The 16871-nt window shown below is 43.5% G+C and overlaps 1 long non-coding RNA gene across 1 annotated transcript; it reads left to right on the top strand.

Annotated features, from left to right (window-relative positions):
- The first annotated feature begins 2881 nt into the window (after positions 1–2881).
- Positions 2882–10485, top strand: LOC147649691 (uncharacterized). The gene is made up of 4 exons (XR_015278223.1): positions 2882–2931; positions 4171–4309; positions 5241–7592; positions 7825–10485. It is a non-coding gene; the product is annotated as an uncharacterized LOC147649691 (long non-coding RNA).
- Positions 10486–16871: the final 6386 nt, after the last annotated feature.

The following is a 16871-nucleotide window of genomic DNA, read 5'->3' as shown; positions in this document are numbered from 1 at the left end:
GCAAAGGTGTGTATGCTGGAAAGGGTGCAAGGATTTCTCCTTGGGAGTTGGGGCAGCTGGATGCCAGCTGGAGCAGGAAGTGATCTCAGCATTACTGAGGGATGTGACACAAAAAAATGGATTTATCTGGCAAGTTAAGGGCAACTCATGAATCTCTTGAAGATGTCCCTGAAGTGACAGTGACTGGCTGGGAGCTCTCACATCCTCCCAACATTTCCCGTGAATGATTTGGGCACTCTCCATCACCAAGGCTTTGGTCTGTGAGAAAGGCTGCCCAGGGGTGTGGTGGAATTACCCTGGATGTGTTCAAAAAACCATGTACATGTGGTGATTAGTGGACTTGGCAGTATAAGCCATATATCCATGGCTGGACTCAATCACCCTGGAGGTCTTGTCCAAGCTCAATGATCCTGTGATCCTAAAGCACCAAAGTATGGGCCAAGGAGAGTCAGGCTGGCACTGAAGTTACTCCATCCCTGTTTCTGCCATGGCTCAGCTGGAGGAGTGAGTGCTCCATATTTTCAAGAAGAGAGCAAGTGATTAAAACTCCATTTATAGGAAGCCAGACCTTTGTGTTATTAAAATACCTCTAGGTGGGCAAATTGTCCACAATTTCATATGCCCAGAGTTTGGATCACAACATGGGCCGAGACTGGCAGAGAAGTTCCTTGTGACCTGTCAGCCTTTACCTTCATCTTCAGAGCACCTAATCCTACAGAGCCACCTTTATTTCTGCCTCTTTCATTTGGGATTCTGAAAGAATAGCAAGGAGAAGGTGCTTGACCTGCCAAACAATGCACTGAAGAAACCTTTCAGAGTGGCGGGATGTCAAACCTGGCCCCAGTCCTGCTGGAACTGGTGTTTGCTGGAGGGTAAATTGCTTTACAGCACTCAGGCATTGTATCACCAGCTATCACATCAAGGTCCCTCCAGGTCCTTGAAAACCACTTGGAATTCCTAGAAAGACCAATAGGGGATGTCCTTTCACGAAGAATGGGATAGGAAGCAACCTGGGGCACCTATCTGCATTGTCATTATTTGCATGCTCTGGGTAAGGAGACTGAGGTGAATAAACAAAACCCGAGTGAAGGAAAAACACAATTATCACAAGAGAGCTTGTTTCAAGGCCCCCCAGAATGCTTTTCTTATGGCTAGGAGATCAACTTGAACTAAGCCTCACCCAGCATGAGGCTGAACACTTTGGAATTCTGTGCCTCAAATCGAGACACAAATTCCTGGGAATTGGGCAGATCCCATGGTACTGAGATGGTTTTTGATGGTTTTTTTTTTGTTTTGTCTCAAAACAAAAAACCAAGTAAATTCAGGCAAACTCCCTGTTTGTTTATCAGACACAAAGAACATGCACAGCCCTTGGATTAGAGCTTGGCACTGACAGCCCTTCTGCTGCCCAGGCCCTGCTGTAAGTGCAGCCTGCTCCAAGAACACGCTGCTGGAAAACAATGCCATGGAATGGGTGGGCAAAACCACATCCAGGTCCCAGGGCAGGAGGCAGGGATCCCACGGGCTGCTCTTGGCTTTGGAGCTGATGGATGCAGTGAATGGAGAGTCACCAGAGTGTGAAATGCACCCCCTCCAACTCCAGCTGCATTCTCTTTCCTTCTCCTGCCTGTGAGCCAAGCAAAGGCTGTTGGATCGAGTCTGGCTTGACTAAACTTTGGCTAAACATGGCCACCTTCGTCCCTCTCCTGAGGATCAGGAGCCTGAGCAAAGAGGAACCTCACTATCAGCAAAATTCTTGCCACTGTGGTCATGCTGACTGAACTTTAATCCAAAATTTATACACAGTCCACTGGCCAGCCATCCTAGTCATCCCCTCACACACCCGGTTCAGGTATTGTTGAGAGTTGCCCTCCACTTACCAAACCTTCCCTCTGAAAGGCTTCCATGTATTTGTTAGGAAATTCACTGGGAATATCCCCCTAAATATCTAAATCTCGTGTCCTGGATTCAAGTCTTGGTTCATTTCCTCTCTGTGTTAACAGTTTTGGGTGTGATTTACAGTTGTGTTTGTGCCTACAGGTTGTTTCACCACCCTCAGCCCCTCTCCAGTTTCCATAAATCAAAGGAACTTCCCCAGCATCACCTTCCCAAAAGACAACTTTCTCCTGAAGCTTTTTCCACTGCCCCAGCCTCATCTCCCTCTCTGTCTCTTTGGATCTATATCTTCTGCTGCAAATTCAATCAAAGCCTCTCTGGGAGACTCATGAGCAAGTCAATACAGTGACCAATGGTAGGATGGGTTAAAATGAGGTTTAGGGTGAGTAGATCCACGAGGAATTGTTAGGAAGGCAGGCTTTGATGCTAGGAATGTGAGGCACAATCCATCACTCCTCACTTAGGATGCACAGTGTAGGATTCTGCTTTTAAAGTGTCTGTTCTCCCACTGCAGCCCTGAGAGATCCAGCCAACAGCCTCCAGTTGCTGGCTGCACTGGAGATCTCCATCAGGGACAGCAGGAATTGATCAGAGCAATCCAAGGGCCATATGTCACACCCCATCCACCTGGGCATGTGATCCTGCCTGTGTGAAATGAGCTCATCTCTATGGTCTGTACCAGCTTCTCTCTCAATTCCCCTGCAGCTGTATCTGTTCCAAAAATAACAGCTAGCTCCTCTGCATTTTGTGATTGTGCCATCCTAATTAAAACAAATTCCAACCTCCAGACAGCAGTCGTAGGAGCCCATCAATTTTACGGGAAAGAATGGACAAATACCTTTTCCAAATTATCTTTACTCCAGGTTTCAAATGGGTCCTTGATTTGGTTTTGTTGCTGTGGGAACAGTCATGACATCAGACCTGGGAGCTGTGATGTCACCGAGGAATAATCAAGCACTGGAGAAGACAGCAGGAAAAAGGAAGTAAACAAATGTGTTTATCCACAAACCCTCCTACCACGAGGAATCTCTGAAGGTAATTTACCACACGTTGCTAATGTGTTTGTTATAATGTATTTCTTAATTCTTTTTTCCTTTGATTCTGGCTGGATGGGAAGGTTCATCAGGGCTGGAGCAAGCAGGGGAAGCAGATTGAGATGAGCATTACAGATCTGCCGTGCTCTGGTTTATGGTTTGTTCCCAGCGATACACAGTAAGTAAAACAAGCACTGATTGAGTCAGCTGCCTCCTGGGTGTTCATTTGCTGGAGTGTGAGGAATATTAATGCTAAGAACATCCGTGTGCACCAGGAAAGGCAGGAGGAGGCAAGCAGATTACCCCGGCTTAGGGGCATTATACACGCGTCTGCAACTTCCAAAGACACAGGGAGGAAATAGTTCTGTGGGTTTTTGTCTCTTATCTTCTTACAGTCTTACAGATTTTGGAGATGCATTGCCCTGGAGTTTTAATACTCAGAGTTTTCAGGGATTGTGATTATTTTTTTATTTTTTTTTAAATCCTCCTTTATATAGGGGGGGAAAAAAAAAAAGGAAAAAATACAAGCGCTGAGTTTCATCAGGATAAAGAAAAAGCAGGTTCCAAGAGAAGAAAGAAGAGATGAAAAAGAGAAGTTTGATTAAAATCCCCTCTTGTTCCATGTGTTTGATGTAAATATCTTCACACCTTTCTCTTTTCGTTTGCAACCTCAGCAGAGGGTTCAGCCCGTCACCAGGGGATTGAGTTCCAAGCTTAGGGCTTTGTAGTTGCTGCTGCTCTTGCTGCTGTTGTCTAAAGGGATTATAAGCCTTTGTAAAGCTTGTGTTAATACCCTGGAGGGGAAAAATGAGTTTCCAAATAACCTTTGTTGTGCATCTCCTATCTAAGGTACCCCAGGAAAGGGAAAATCAGGAAGTGTTTTGGCTTCACGAGTAGGTCATTTAAAGTTCACAAACAAGGTCTGCAGCCTCTCTGACCCAGCCCCTCCAAGAGCAGGGTCCTTGTCCTTCTGTTGCTGACACCAAGACCTGCTAAGAATAGCAGTACCCTTCTCTGTTCACCAGGAAACGTGTTCAATTTTAAACAGGATTTTAAAAAAATACCTGGAGAAACCACATTAGGTGCTCAGCTCCCAACACATCCCCCGGTAATGTTTGGGCACTTTATATTCCATACCCTCTTCAGAAAATCCCAGCTCAGGATCCAACTCCACAGCTTCAGACTGACTCTCTGTATCTTTTCAAACCCTTTTTTTTTGGTTTTTTTTTTTTTGCTGCAGGAGGATTGGTTTTGAGCCACGTCTCCACGTTTCCCTCCAGACGCTGTAAAGGTGCAGAGCTGTTTGGTATTCAGGGAGCGCTGGAGGCTGAGGGTCATTCAATATTCCAGCGTGAGGAGTGGGCTGCTCAGTATTCCAGGTGTGTGCCAGCACCAGCAGCCAGGACTGTGCAGCTGGGGATGGCTCAGCATTCCTAAGGCGTGCTCCAGTTGCTTAAAGGCTGTCAGGGAGCGCTGGGGTGGTGAGAGTCCCTCAGTACTCACAGCTCTGTCCCTGGGAAGGGCTGAGGACAGGCAGCCATCCCATTCTCTGCTTGGAGAATCAGAGGGTCAAAGGGAAAATTATAATGGAGAGAAGAGGGAGAGAGAAGTGGGGAAGATGAGAAGGGAGAGTGATGAAAGGGCAGCACTTCAGAAAATGAGACTTCTGAGCCCCTCGCTGGGTACTTTGCAGGAGCCACACTTTAGGTTTAAATTAAAAGGGTGAAGGCAATGCATTCCATCTTTCTAAGGCTGACTTAAGGACCCAGAGCAAAGCTGTCCAGACACACTCATTATCACGTTTTTTTTTGTGTTGGTCAGTGTTAGGCTCTGTGATAAAAGATTCATCCCCACAAACACACAGGATCACAACAGGAGCAGGGGGAAAGCCAAGGACCAACACAGAGAAATGCAGCCCCCTAACCCAGCTCCTCATCAGCCCCATCCCTTGGGGCTTGAAAACCCTTTAAAACCATCAGGAGAAAGTTCTGACATACTGGGCATGAGGAATGTATAACTCCCCCATTAGTGTTTCTTTTTGTCTGAAGTTATGACAATTTCACAACAGAATTGAAACAAAATTATGACAATTAACAGATAATTTGTTTTTATTCACTCAAATATTTCTTTTTCTATTCACTCAAATATTTATTTTTTTTTTTTCCTTACAAATCAGGCAGTAACGATTTTGCCTTCTCAGAATAAAAATCAGATTGTGCAGAGGGAAAAAAATGAATCTGAGGTTTTGGATAGGATAAATTGTTTCCAACACAGTCCTTTTCATGAAGCCATCTGCTTCTTCTTTACCAGGTATGGGTTTGTAGGAGTTATGTGCCAGGTTCTACAGATGACAAGCCAGCTCTGTGTGCGGGTACTTCTGAGGGTGCCTAGCACAAGGATGAACAAATGGGCTGCCTATGGAAATTGGAGGAAAAGTTGAGTTTTGGAAAACCAAAAATGAGCCTGGATTCTATTGCCTGCTGTAAGGGATGGAACTTCCCAGAGAGTGGATGTGGCCTGGAGTTAAAATGGGCACCAGTTAAAACTCACCCTGACCTCAAAAGGTGTTGATTTTTCTGATTATATGGACATGTAGTAATAGGACAGGGAGGAATGGCTTTAAACTGAAAGGGTTTAAATTTAGATTGGTATTAGGAATACTCAGCTTTCCCTGGGAGGGTGGGCAGGCCCTGGCACAGGGTGCCCAGAGAAACTGTGGCTGTCCCTGGATCCCTGAAAGTCTCCAAGGCCAGGCTGGACGGGGCTTGGAGCAGCCTGGGTCAGTGGAAGGTGTCCCTGCCATGGCAGGGGATAGAACTGGATGATCTTTAAGGTCCCTTCCACCACTCCATGATTTTATGAAATATTTCACAGTCCTTTCCTCTTTCCTCTTTCCTCTTTCCTCTTTCCTCTTTCCTCTTTCCTCTTTCCACTTTCCTCTTTCCTCTTTCCTCTTTCCTCTTTCCTCTTTCCTCTTTCCTCATGCCTTTTTGTATGTTCCTTTTCTTTCTCCATCAACCCTTGCCCTTAAAGCATGAAATCAGAGGTCTCTGGATCTGCTGCACCATGAAATTATTTAGTGAATATAATGTTTATTCAAGATTCTTGATTCACTCAACCCACTCTCTAAAGGAATCTCTCCCAACATGCCCCCCAGTACTTAGCTATGAAAATTACATTCCCTTCCCCATGACTTTGTCAGTGCAGGGAACATCACAGCCTGCTTCAAAATGCTGCACTGTACTTAATGGTATTTTATGACACATTTTTCAAATCAAATTTAAAAGCATAACTGAGTGGAATTAAATTAATGCTGTCTGGTAATGTCAGCAGCACCGGAGCTGCGCATGGCTGGCTTAGCTTCTAAACCTCTGGCAGCTTCCTGGGACTTATTTCTGACTGCAGGGGAAGAAGGAATGAGGTGATGGGAATTTTTTTTTTAAACTTTTGTCTATGGAAGGGAGTGTGTGGGAGTGAATAGATGGCAGCTGAGGTTTGGGTAGAGTTTCCTAAGTTTAGCTGGAGGTGTGCTCCTGGGTGAAGGAGGGAATGGAAATTTAGGATATCCATGTGAGTTTTGGTGTGGTGGATGCACCTACAAGAACTCTGAGAATATCCCTGCATTACCCAGGCAGATCTTGCTGGGTCTGATTTTGGGGTGGTTCCATTTTCCCCTCTCACCTGCTCATGTAGGCTGATTAAATGCATCCCAGCAACCACAGTTCTTATTGTGATAATGATTTAAACTAATTGTTGCATCACTGAGCAGAATGCAGTTTGTGACTGAGGTTGTGACTGTGTATATCTTGTCTGTGTGTAGTCAGGAGAGCCTCCTAAGCAGCTTTGGAGCTGGAAGAGCAAGTACACCAGAACTCATGTGGGATGAAGGAGGAGTGTGTGCATGTGCAGGGCCATGGGGGCGTGCAGCCTGATGCATTTTGTGTCCACAGATGTTGTTGTGCTTATTGTAATAACACAGAGACAAGGAAGATGTGTTTGAGATCTGCCTCACTTGTGTACATCTTTTTCATTTTTCACTTTCTGATTTAAAAGCAGCAATTCCAGCTTTTCTTTTTGCAATTCCAGCCTGTTTTTTTTGCATTGTGAAAACATCTCATAGTCATTTTAGCCAAAATAGATCATCCGTGCTCCAAGACTACCCAGCACAGGATGTACTTCATCAGTACCCAGAAATATTTTTTATTTCTCAATGACTTTACATTTCCTCACCCCATTCAAAGCCGTGTACTTGAACACATTGATTGTCTGGGCCTCTTTACTTTCCACACAGGCAACACTCAAAATGTTCCTTTCAGAGAAGAGGGAGAACATTCCTACTGACAGTGCTGAGTTGGAATTGCACAGACCCAGGTGGCATCCAAATGAGCTCTGCTGGAGTGTTCCAGTCCCCTCTTGTCCTCATGGAACATTCAAGGTGCCACTGGACATGGGTTCCCATTGTGGGGGGAGGATGGACTCTGTTTCTCCTGATTAAATAATGCAGGTTACAATTGCTACTCAGCCCCCAGGGCAAAACTGAGCTTGTCTGAAGTAACCCTTCATTAAATATAAATAAAATGTTGTCCACAGGCTGCCCCTGGATCCCTGAGAGTGTTCAAGACCAGGTTGGAGAGGGCCTGGAGCAACCTTGAATGGTGGAAGGTGTCCCTGCCCATGGAATGAGAAGAGCTTTAAGATCTCTTCAAACCCAAAACATTCCAGGTTTTTATGATTCTATGACAAAATTACCACTGGTCCATAGCTTCTCATTTTTTTGTTTGCTTTTCACATTGAAGGCTACAAGACATACAGTCCTCCCTTTAGAGAAGATCACAGAATCCCAGAAGGGTTTGGGCTGGAAGGGACCTTAAAGCCAATCTCATTCCATGGGCAGGGACCCCACAGGGCAGTCAGCCTCTCCCACAGAACTCCTGATAGTGGTGATCTCACCAAACCAAAGGAAAATGAGAATTCTCATTTCTCCACTTGTACCCCAGGCTTTGGTGTCCTCTGGAAACTGAGAACACTGTGAGGGCAGGTAATGCATTTGTACTGGAATATAAAATAACAGAGATATTGGTGCTGCTCCATAAATAATAAAGCTCTCTTAGATTAACCTGCAGATGCAGGAGTACAGAAAGAGGGGAGTGTAATAAGTCAGGGAAACAAAAAAAACTCTCCAAAATAAAAACAACAACAACAAACCCTAAAGGTCAATGAAATCTCATACTAAGCCTTCCTAAGTATGACAAATAATGATGAAGCCAAAGGAATTCTGAGATCTCTGAGAATCAGAAAAGGCAAGAAAAAACCAAAATGTTTAGAGGCTTAATTTTCTGTACCCTATGCAATTTTATTCCCAAAGATTTTTCTTTTTTTCTGGGTACTTTCCCTAAGCCTGGTTTGTGTATGGAATTTCCCTGGGATTTACAAAGCAACTTTGGGTCTGGTAGCACCCCAGAATTTCTCATTTTTTCTTTAAATGTTGAAATAAAATGGCTGCACAATGATATTTCTCCCCCCTTTTTTTTTTTTTTTCTCAGAACTTGACACAAGGTTGAAGCAGAATTTCATAAACTGTTCTTAATGCACAGGGATTTAAACCACTGGAATTCTGTACACCAGGCAGAGGGAGACTCATTCCCTTAATTTAAACATCTGGGTGTTCAGCATCTGAGGCTGATGTGGTCACACCAGGCTGCCTCTGCAGCCAGCAGCAAAAGGCTCCTCTGGAAGATGCCTCATTTCTTTCTCCAGAACAGGTTCTGGCTGTTCTCCAGGCTCTAATCTGGGACAGAGGAATCCTCTTGGGGAGCACCCACAGCCCCAGGCTGAATAGAGATTGGGGTGATTATCCCAGCCCTCTCCCTGCTCCATTTCCAAAGGGAAGGGAGATGAATCCCAGCCTCAGCAGCTATTACATCCCTCTGGGCTAAGGTGCTTAAAAACCTCTCTTTGCCAGCTTGAAAGCCTCCATCTTTCTCACCAAGAGACAATTTCATGCTCTTACACAAAGTGCTAAGGCATGAAAGCACGATTCCAGTCTGTTCTTTCTGTAGGGCTGCTTAAAGAAAAGGGCCATGTGATGTGCACTGGATTGAACTGAGGAGCTGACACTGGTATCTGGGAAATGTTCCAGTAGACTGAGCAAGAGGGCTCTGCTCGGTGCCAGCATGAAAAGATACAATTTTCATGGAGATGCATCCATTTCCACCTGGTCTGCATTTGGCATGGGGAGAAGAGAAATTGCCCCTTGATCAGGGCAACTTTGACATATTGAGTTATCTCTCTCATGAGTAATGGAGTAAAGATGAGCACACCTTTGATATGTTAGAGTGGCTTCCCATAAATATTAAAGTGAAAGGAAACTTCATAGGCTTGTGGGATGGAAGCACCTGCAATTCATCTCCACATGCTGAGGCTGAGGTGGCTGCCAGCTGCTGCCTTCCCAGAGGGATCATTAATAGCTCTCTCTGGGCTTTTCCTGCTTGCTTTTCTGCTTTTCCAAGGTCTTCATGGATGGAAGGAAAACTTTGCCTTGCTCAGCCTCAATTTTCAAGGTATCTGAGCTCTCAGAGCTCCTTCTGCTGTGCCTGGGGAGAATGTGAAATCACCATCACTGGAGACTTTTAAAAGACCAGACAAGTTCATATCTTCAGAAGCATTGTTCTTCCTGACCCTACTGCAAAGCAAAAGGGTTATCTAGAGGTCATTCAGGAACCTGCCCACTTCTGTTTGCCACCTTTGCTCTCACATGGCACAGTCTGTGAAGAACTCCTCAGCCTGTGGTCTGCACAACACCTGGACATGGGGCATGAACTGATGGCCAAAAGCAATTGAAGTGAGAAATGAAAATGCACTTCCATGTGCTATCAACAGGCAAAATGGGGAGGAAACAAATTAATGAGGCTCAGAGGTTTGGTCTTATTTCTGTGCAGCTGTACATTGAAATTGTGACGGAACTTTCATATTTTTGTTTTGTTTAAAGAGAAATAAAATAGTAATTCTCCATTTGAAAAGAGAAACAGTGTCCTAAAGGCTATCAAATGGATTAGTAGCACAAAGCCTGAGAGGTGGCAAATCCCACAAGAAGCTCAGTGAGTTTCCTGTTATTAATCACCAAATCATTGACAGGACACTAGAGGAGCCTGGTGCACTCCAGCCTCTCCTTTCCATGTTTTTTCTTGTGTCTTTTCTGCTTCAGTTTGCAGGGTGATGTATCAAATAATCCCAAAGGAGGAAAACTGATCTTGGCAGGGTTTGCTGGTATCATCTGAAGTAATTTTCCTCTTCTTCCCAACCCAGTGTCTTGCTGATTTCTTGCCAGGCTGTTTACACACCAAAGGTTCCCTTAAGAGAGAAGGAGCAGTTCATGCTGATCCAGCTGTTAGATGTTCCCTCCAGCAAGATCTGGAAGCCAGTAAATCACCATCAGATGTTTATCAGGAACCCAGTGGTGCTGCACAACTCCTCCCTGGAACACAATGAGGGAGCCTCGCACACCAACGTGCTCCATTCTCTGCTGCACCTCAATAAAATTAAAAGTGTTCTTTTATTACTGCCTCAGGTATTGTCAGACACAAACATCTCTCTGCTGCAGAGACAGCCTTGCCATGGCTCCTGCAGCCTTGGCAACAGCCAGCTGAAAGGGCACCTCTGCTCAGGCCAGAGATGAAGCTGGAGAAAACCCAATTGTTTCAGAATCACACAATGCTTTGGGGTGGAAAAAACTTAAAATACCTCATTCCACCCCCTTCCATGGGCAGGACACCTTCCACTACCCCAGGTTGCTCCAAACCTCATCCAGCCTGGCCTTGAACACTCTCAGGGATCCAGGGACAGCCACAGCTTCTCTGGGCACCCTGTGCCAGTGCAGTTCCAGTTTCCTCACTATTCCAGATTTTCACCTGTAAGAGAAAAACCAACCCAGTCTCTTCCCCAGGAATGTGATTTCAGGTTTTAGTGCAAGACCTGGAGGCACTGAGCAAATTCCTGGCTGTTCTAAGCCACTGAGCCAGTTTACATCCAGTTCAGGTGCCTGTGTTTTGTTAAATCAAAATAATTCCTTAGGAAATTAACGCTAGATTTCAACATCTGTAGCAGAGTGTGTGCCTACATGTCACATCTGCACCTGTGCAAACGCCAATTAACCCTTATAATTAGCCACAATTTTTCTCATCACCATTAAGATGAGAATCAAAAGTAGGATTTACTTCCTCATTTTTTCCTTCTTCTTTCTTTCAGCTCATGATCTTTCTATCACCACAGTGGTTGTGGGACGTGTGTAATTGGCCATGTGAGGCCAATCTTTAGAAAATAATACACTCAAACTAAATCCTCAGAATCAAATTCCCAAGACCTCAACCCCTGAAATGCTGATTTGATTTTCAGAGGAGTTTCTTTCTTATTTAACCACCTAAAAGAAGGGGTACATTTGTGCCATTTCTCTGCCTCTAAGCACTTTTGCCATGATGCAGATTGTTAAGGGGAATCAATGCATAGAAAATGGAGCATTTTGGAGAAAATGTCACTCTTAAGAGCCTTCAACCCTTCTGAAAATGGTGACAGAATGTGGTTATTTCATCACTGCATGAGACTTTCCTGCCCTACTTCATGGTTTGTAATAAATAGATATTATCTGACAAGCAACAATACTCCCCCCCACCATTATTTATCATTATTCATTAATCACACCTCAGTAATCATCTACATTATTTATTATTATTCATTACCTTTTGAATAAATAATAACCATGGCAGGGATTACCATTGTGAGGAGCATGTGGAAAGACAGGATATTCATGTGTGAAAGTACCAGACTCCCACAGAATTTATTTATGAAGAAGTCTGCTGTGGGTAGGAAGAGTAGGAAGAATATTGTAGCTACTATAGTGTAAGTGAGGAAAGGCTTGCAAGAAATATTACTTCTTATTATCCCAAATTATATAATTGAGGAGGAAAAAAAATAAAAGAGCCAGAAAAGATTTCAGACACTGAACTCTTTTTCAAGAAAAATAGGAGCAGCAAAACTTTATTTTTGGATGATATTATTTTATCATTGGATTGATAGGAATGGATTAGCATACATTGGTTGCTAATGTATGTACTTACAACTCCTCTGAGCACAATTTATTTTTCCTTAAATCTGTTTCAGTATTGTAGGGAGCTGCATCGATTTTGATGGAGCTTTTGGCAGAGAGATTTATCTCCAGGATGGCTTTCTGATCACTTCCAAAGACAGAGATTGTGATCCCAATTGAAATGGAAGTCACTTCTCAGCTTAAAGAAATGTAACAGCCCTGATCTAGATGTCCATCAACAGAAAGCTTATTAAAGTATTCTTTAAAGCACCCAGTAAAGGATAATTCGTGGCTGTCCTTTCCAGTTGATTTAAGAGCTAAAATTTCTTACTTTAACACAGTTTTCCTTCCTGTTGGGAATTAAACCTCAGACTTACTGCCTTACCCCCTCAGAAGCCGCTGAGGTGTCCTGCAGCCCATCACCAAACTGCACTGTGGCCTCTTTCAGTCTTTTCTTATTAAAGTTTAACTAAAACATTTTTCGCAGGTCCCATTTCCTCGAACTTCTCCTCCTCATGGTGGCATCCTTTTGAATCTCTTCACAAAAGGGGTGTCCCGAGCCCTCCCTCTCCAGCTGAACCTCCCCAGTCCCAGCCAAGCAGCACGGACAACCTGCCTGGTGCTGCCTTCCTTTCCCCACTGCAAATCCACATTCATCCTGGGAATTTCACAACCCCAGATCCCTTTCCACAGTGCTCCCATCAGGGAGGTTTTTCTCCCTTTCATGGACACAGCCATGGTTTCTCCTTCCTGAGGAGTCATTTGCACCATTGTCCTATTGAATTTCAGCTTGTTGATTTCCTGCTGCTCCTCTGATGAATCAGAATAATTTTAAATTCCAATCCTGTCTCCCAAACTGCTTGCAGTCCCTTCCAGCAAAGTGTCACTTGCAAATTTTATAGATGTGCACATCAGTACATCATCCACATGGATAATGAAAATATTGAAGTAGTGTGGGACTGCAATCCTAATGTCCTTCCAGTTTAGAGGAGAACTATTCATGTGTGACACCTCAGCCAATTGAGGACCTATCCTGATTCAGAATTTCCTCTAGATCATATTTTCCTCGTTTGCTTCTAAGAAAATGCAGTGGGATGATATTAAAATCAAGATGCATCAGATCCTGATGTATCAGAGCCAGATGCTGCATCCTCCTAAACTCCTCCTAAAATCCTCCAGTATGGCAGGTGGCTTTTATAAAGAAGAAAATTAGATTGATATGGCAGAAATTGTTCTTTGCAAATCCATGTTGACCGCGCCTTTTATTTTTATTATCTTCCAGGTGCTTATAAATTAATTAATAATTTAATCTATTATTTTTCTGGGTTAAAATGACTGGTCTGTAGCTCCCTGTGGCCGCTTCTCCCCTTTCCAAATGTCAGAACTATGCTTGTCCTTCTCTGGTCCTCATACAATTCCCACCAACCATTATTCCCTAGCAGACATCCAGGAACCAATTTTAATTTGATATGCCATGAAAATTAGGACTTGCATAATTATTTTCTTCAAGTCTGGCAAGTGCATAACTCAACTCTTCCATGTTTTCCTCCATCTGGATCTGTTGCTGTATGTGCTGTAGGTTGCCATTCCTTTATGTTAAGTTTCTTAAGAGTCACATAAATCACATCAGGTTAAAAAAAAAAAAAAGAAAACTTTGCAAAAAAAACACAACAAAACACTTTACTGTCATCTGGCTGCCCATTCTGGAGTCTCTTAAAACTTTTGTTATTATACCACAATTAATATGCACAGGAAAATAATAACAAAAATAAAAGAGGAGAATTCTAAGTTCCATAGGCAGACCCTGCTGGAGTCAGGGGGGTTTGTTCCCCTGACACTGCAGGGTTGGGAGCACCCTTTGATGCTCTGCACACAAAATCCAGGGCCACCCTGAACCTCCTCTCCTGGAGCTGGCAGAAAGGCCTTTCCCCATCTCATCATCCCACACTGATCCCCACCTCTTTAATAAACTCAAATACGCTCAAATAAAACATTTTGAAGCTTCCTTACCCCACGTTTGGCACTAATGAGCTGATGAGCGAAGTTTGCAGCCAAAGATGAGTTTGCCAAGAGAAGGCAGGTTCTCCTTGCTGCCTGTGAATTGGTGTCTTCCCCAAACAGCCTGAGAGACTGGAAGGGCATCCTCTCGTTACACCATAAATCATCCTGTTAATTGGTGATCAGATGCGTGCCAGAGGCCTGGCAGGTGTCACTTCATGGCTGTGGAACTGAAGGCAGCTTGCTCTGCTGCACCCCTGCCCCTCTTCTCCTCAATATGTTGGGGAATCAGTGCAAGCCTGAAGTGTGACAGAGCAGCAGAGGGGAGAGAAGCAGGAGGATGCAGGAGTTTATCTTCCTGCAGGGTGGTGTGTGGGTGACAGCTGAGGCAGCACCTGAGACGTGCCTTGAGGTGCTGATCAGCCATCAGAGAGGTTCCCAGCACTGCTGTCCCAGCTCAGTGGCAGGGGCTGCAAGGAAAGGGGTGTACGGAGGATTTCCACTACGTGGACTAGAAAATGAATGAGAGAAACTTCTGGACAAGAACTCTTATCTCTCTCTCTTAAGCTAATGTCTGCGTTAGTTCATGTCTGCTATTTTCTTTGCTTGTTCTCTTTTTCCTCCTCTCACTCACAAGGGGTGTAGCTGCACTGTCATACATATCCCAAACCACAACTGGGTGTAAATCTCTCTGATGTTTCCTACTCTGTGCACTTTGGTTCCCTTCAACCACAAGACACAAAGATGCAGAGATTAGCTGAGAACTCCAGCACGTAGATTTGTACATAATTCATATTTTGACTTCTCTAAGTTTGCATAATAAATAGTTTAAACACTGCAGAAAATGCACTAATATAATAATATATTACATTACATAACAGTAACATATACTAACATTATAAAAATATACATACATACATACACACACACATATATATATATATATACACACACACATATATATATATATATATATGAACTATATAAACTATATAACTATATAACTATATAACTATATAAATATAATCTGAGAACTGGAAGGAACACTCCTCCCTTCAGGATCAATATTCAGGCCTAAGATATTTTGGGCTCCTCATGATATCAGCCATCTAACCCTTATTTAGGTGACTAATTCCTATTTTAATCAGCAAAAGTTAAGTCCTTAAATATCTTTAAAGAGCCGGTCCCCAGTGTCTTCCAGCTTCAGATCCAATCACTGCTTCATCATTCCCTGGGCCCAATCAGCAGTGATTGATTTAATGATGTCAATATTCCTTTCCACTCCTCCATAATTTCCTGTCCCTGCCCTTTATGACTTACTATGGGAAGCAACCCATTATGATAATTCAGTATTCCTACTGCAGACAACTCTGCTGAAAATGAAAAGCCAAATTCTCCACAGCCCTGAGAAGCATCAGGAGCTGCAGCAACAGTGTTCAGGCTGGTATTTATTGAATTGTTTGTCTATAATGCAATGCCACAGTTTAAAAAATTAAATTAGTTTAATTATCCTATTTAAGGCGATAACTCTCCTGTTGCTACCACTCCCATAATTTTCTGCATTTCCATCTCCTAAATTATCCACTTCTAGGCTTTTTTTTCTAGCCCTTATATATCTGAAAAAAAATATCCTTCGAGGTATAATTAACTTTTTCATTCAGAATCCTAATTTCCTCTCTCAGACATTTTCTGTGGTGTTTAAACTATTTATTATGCAAACTTAGAGAAGTCAAAATATGAATTATGTACAAATCTACGTGCTGGAGTTCTCAGCTAATCACTGTATCTTTGTGTCTTGTGGTTGAAGGGAACCAAAGTGCACAGAGTAGGAAACATCAGAGTCCAGAGCTCAGCGTAGAAATTTTCTTCCTCCTTTAAAAGACAACCTTTCCCCCCCAAAAAATTAAATAACTTAATGTCATCCTTTTAATGGTTTTATGTTTTATCCTGTGCAGAGGTAGCTTCTTATCACCCACCGCTGTGTTTGGCTCCCTGCACATCACGCTCCCTTCATCTCCCCTCGGTGCTCTCACTGCAATGGGACATGTGAGGATTTGCAATGACTTCCTCAGCCTGGGGAAGATCACACACGGTTGGTGTCTGGTTCTTCTCCTTTTTTCCTCATTTTCCTCGTTTGTTTTTTCTTGGTCCTTGCATTCCTTGGCTTTCCCGGTGGGGTTTCACACTTGTGAGGGTGTGGGCTCTCTCCCAGAGCCTTGTACTCATCAAAGGTGTGTCTCCACACCTCTTTTAGGCTTTGGCAACATTCTAAAGGATGTTCTTGGTGTGGTTGGAGCTGCACAAGGCTCCAAGCCTAGACTGAGACCTGAAACAAATCAAAGAAAAAGAGATTTTTCAATCCATGACTCTTTCTGCTAATTAATAGCACGTCAGTGGCCATCTGTCTGTCCTGTCAGCAGGAAGATGTTCCAAACCCTCTGTAGCTTTTCAGTGCCATCTTTTCCTGTTGGAACTAACATGGGATTATGTGGAGAAAGCTTTTTGCTCCCCAATGCATGTGACTTTAAGAAAAGGGAAAAAAATATATTGCTTCTATTTATTTTTGCATATGGGATTTTTATGATGCATTAGCACAGAAAATGGACAAGTGGGGTCCCATTCAAGGAGAGGATTGTGAAATGAGTGAATTGCTACACCTGGATCTTCTGATTGTGTAAGGCTGGGATGCTCCACTGTTCTGGTTGAGAGCAGGAGCTGGATTTTCTGTAATACAAAGAGTTCTTAAAGGGATTTGTCTAAGAAAATAAGACTTACTTCCCCTAAATTTAGCAGCCAAAAGGTCAGGCATTCTGTCTGACCTACCAACCCAAATTCAGTCATCCCTGACTAAATAGTTATTAAAA

This window comes from Cyanistes caeruleus, chromosome 20 (genome assembly GCF_971803275.1).
Source record: "Cyanistes caeruleus chromosome 20, bCyaCae1.hap1.1, whole genome shotgun sequence".
Classification (NCBI taxonomy): domain Eukaryota; kingdom Metazoa; phylum Chordata; class Aves; order Passeriformes; family Paridae; genus Cyanistes; species Cyanistes caeruleus.
The sequence above is the reverse complement of the archived record's forward strand: the minus strand, read 5'-3'. Positions and strand labels throughout refer to the sequence as shown.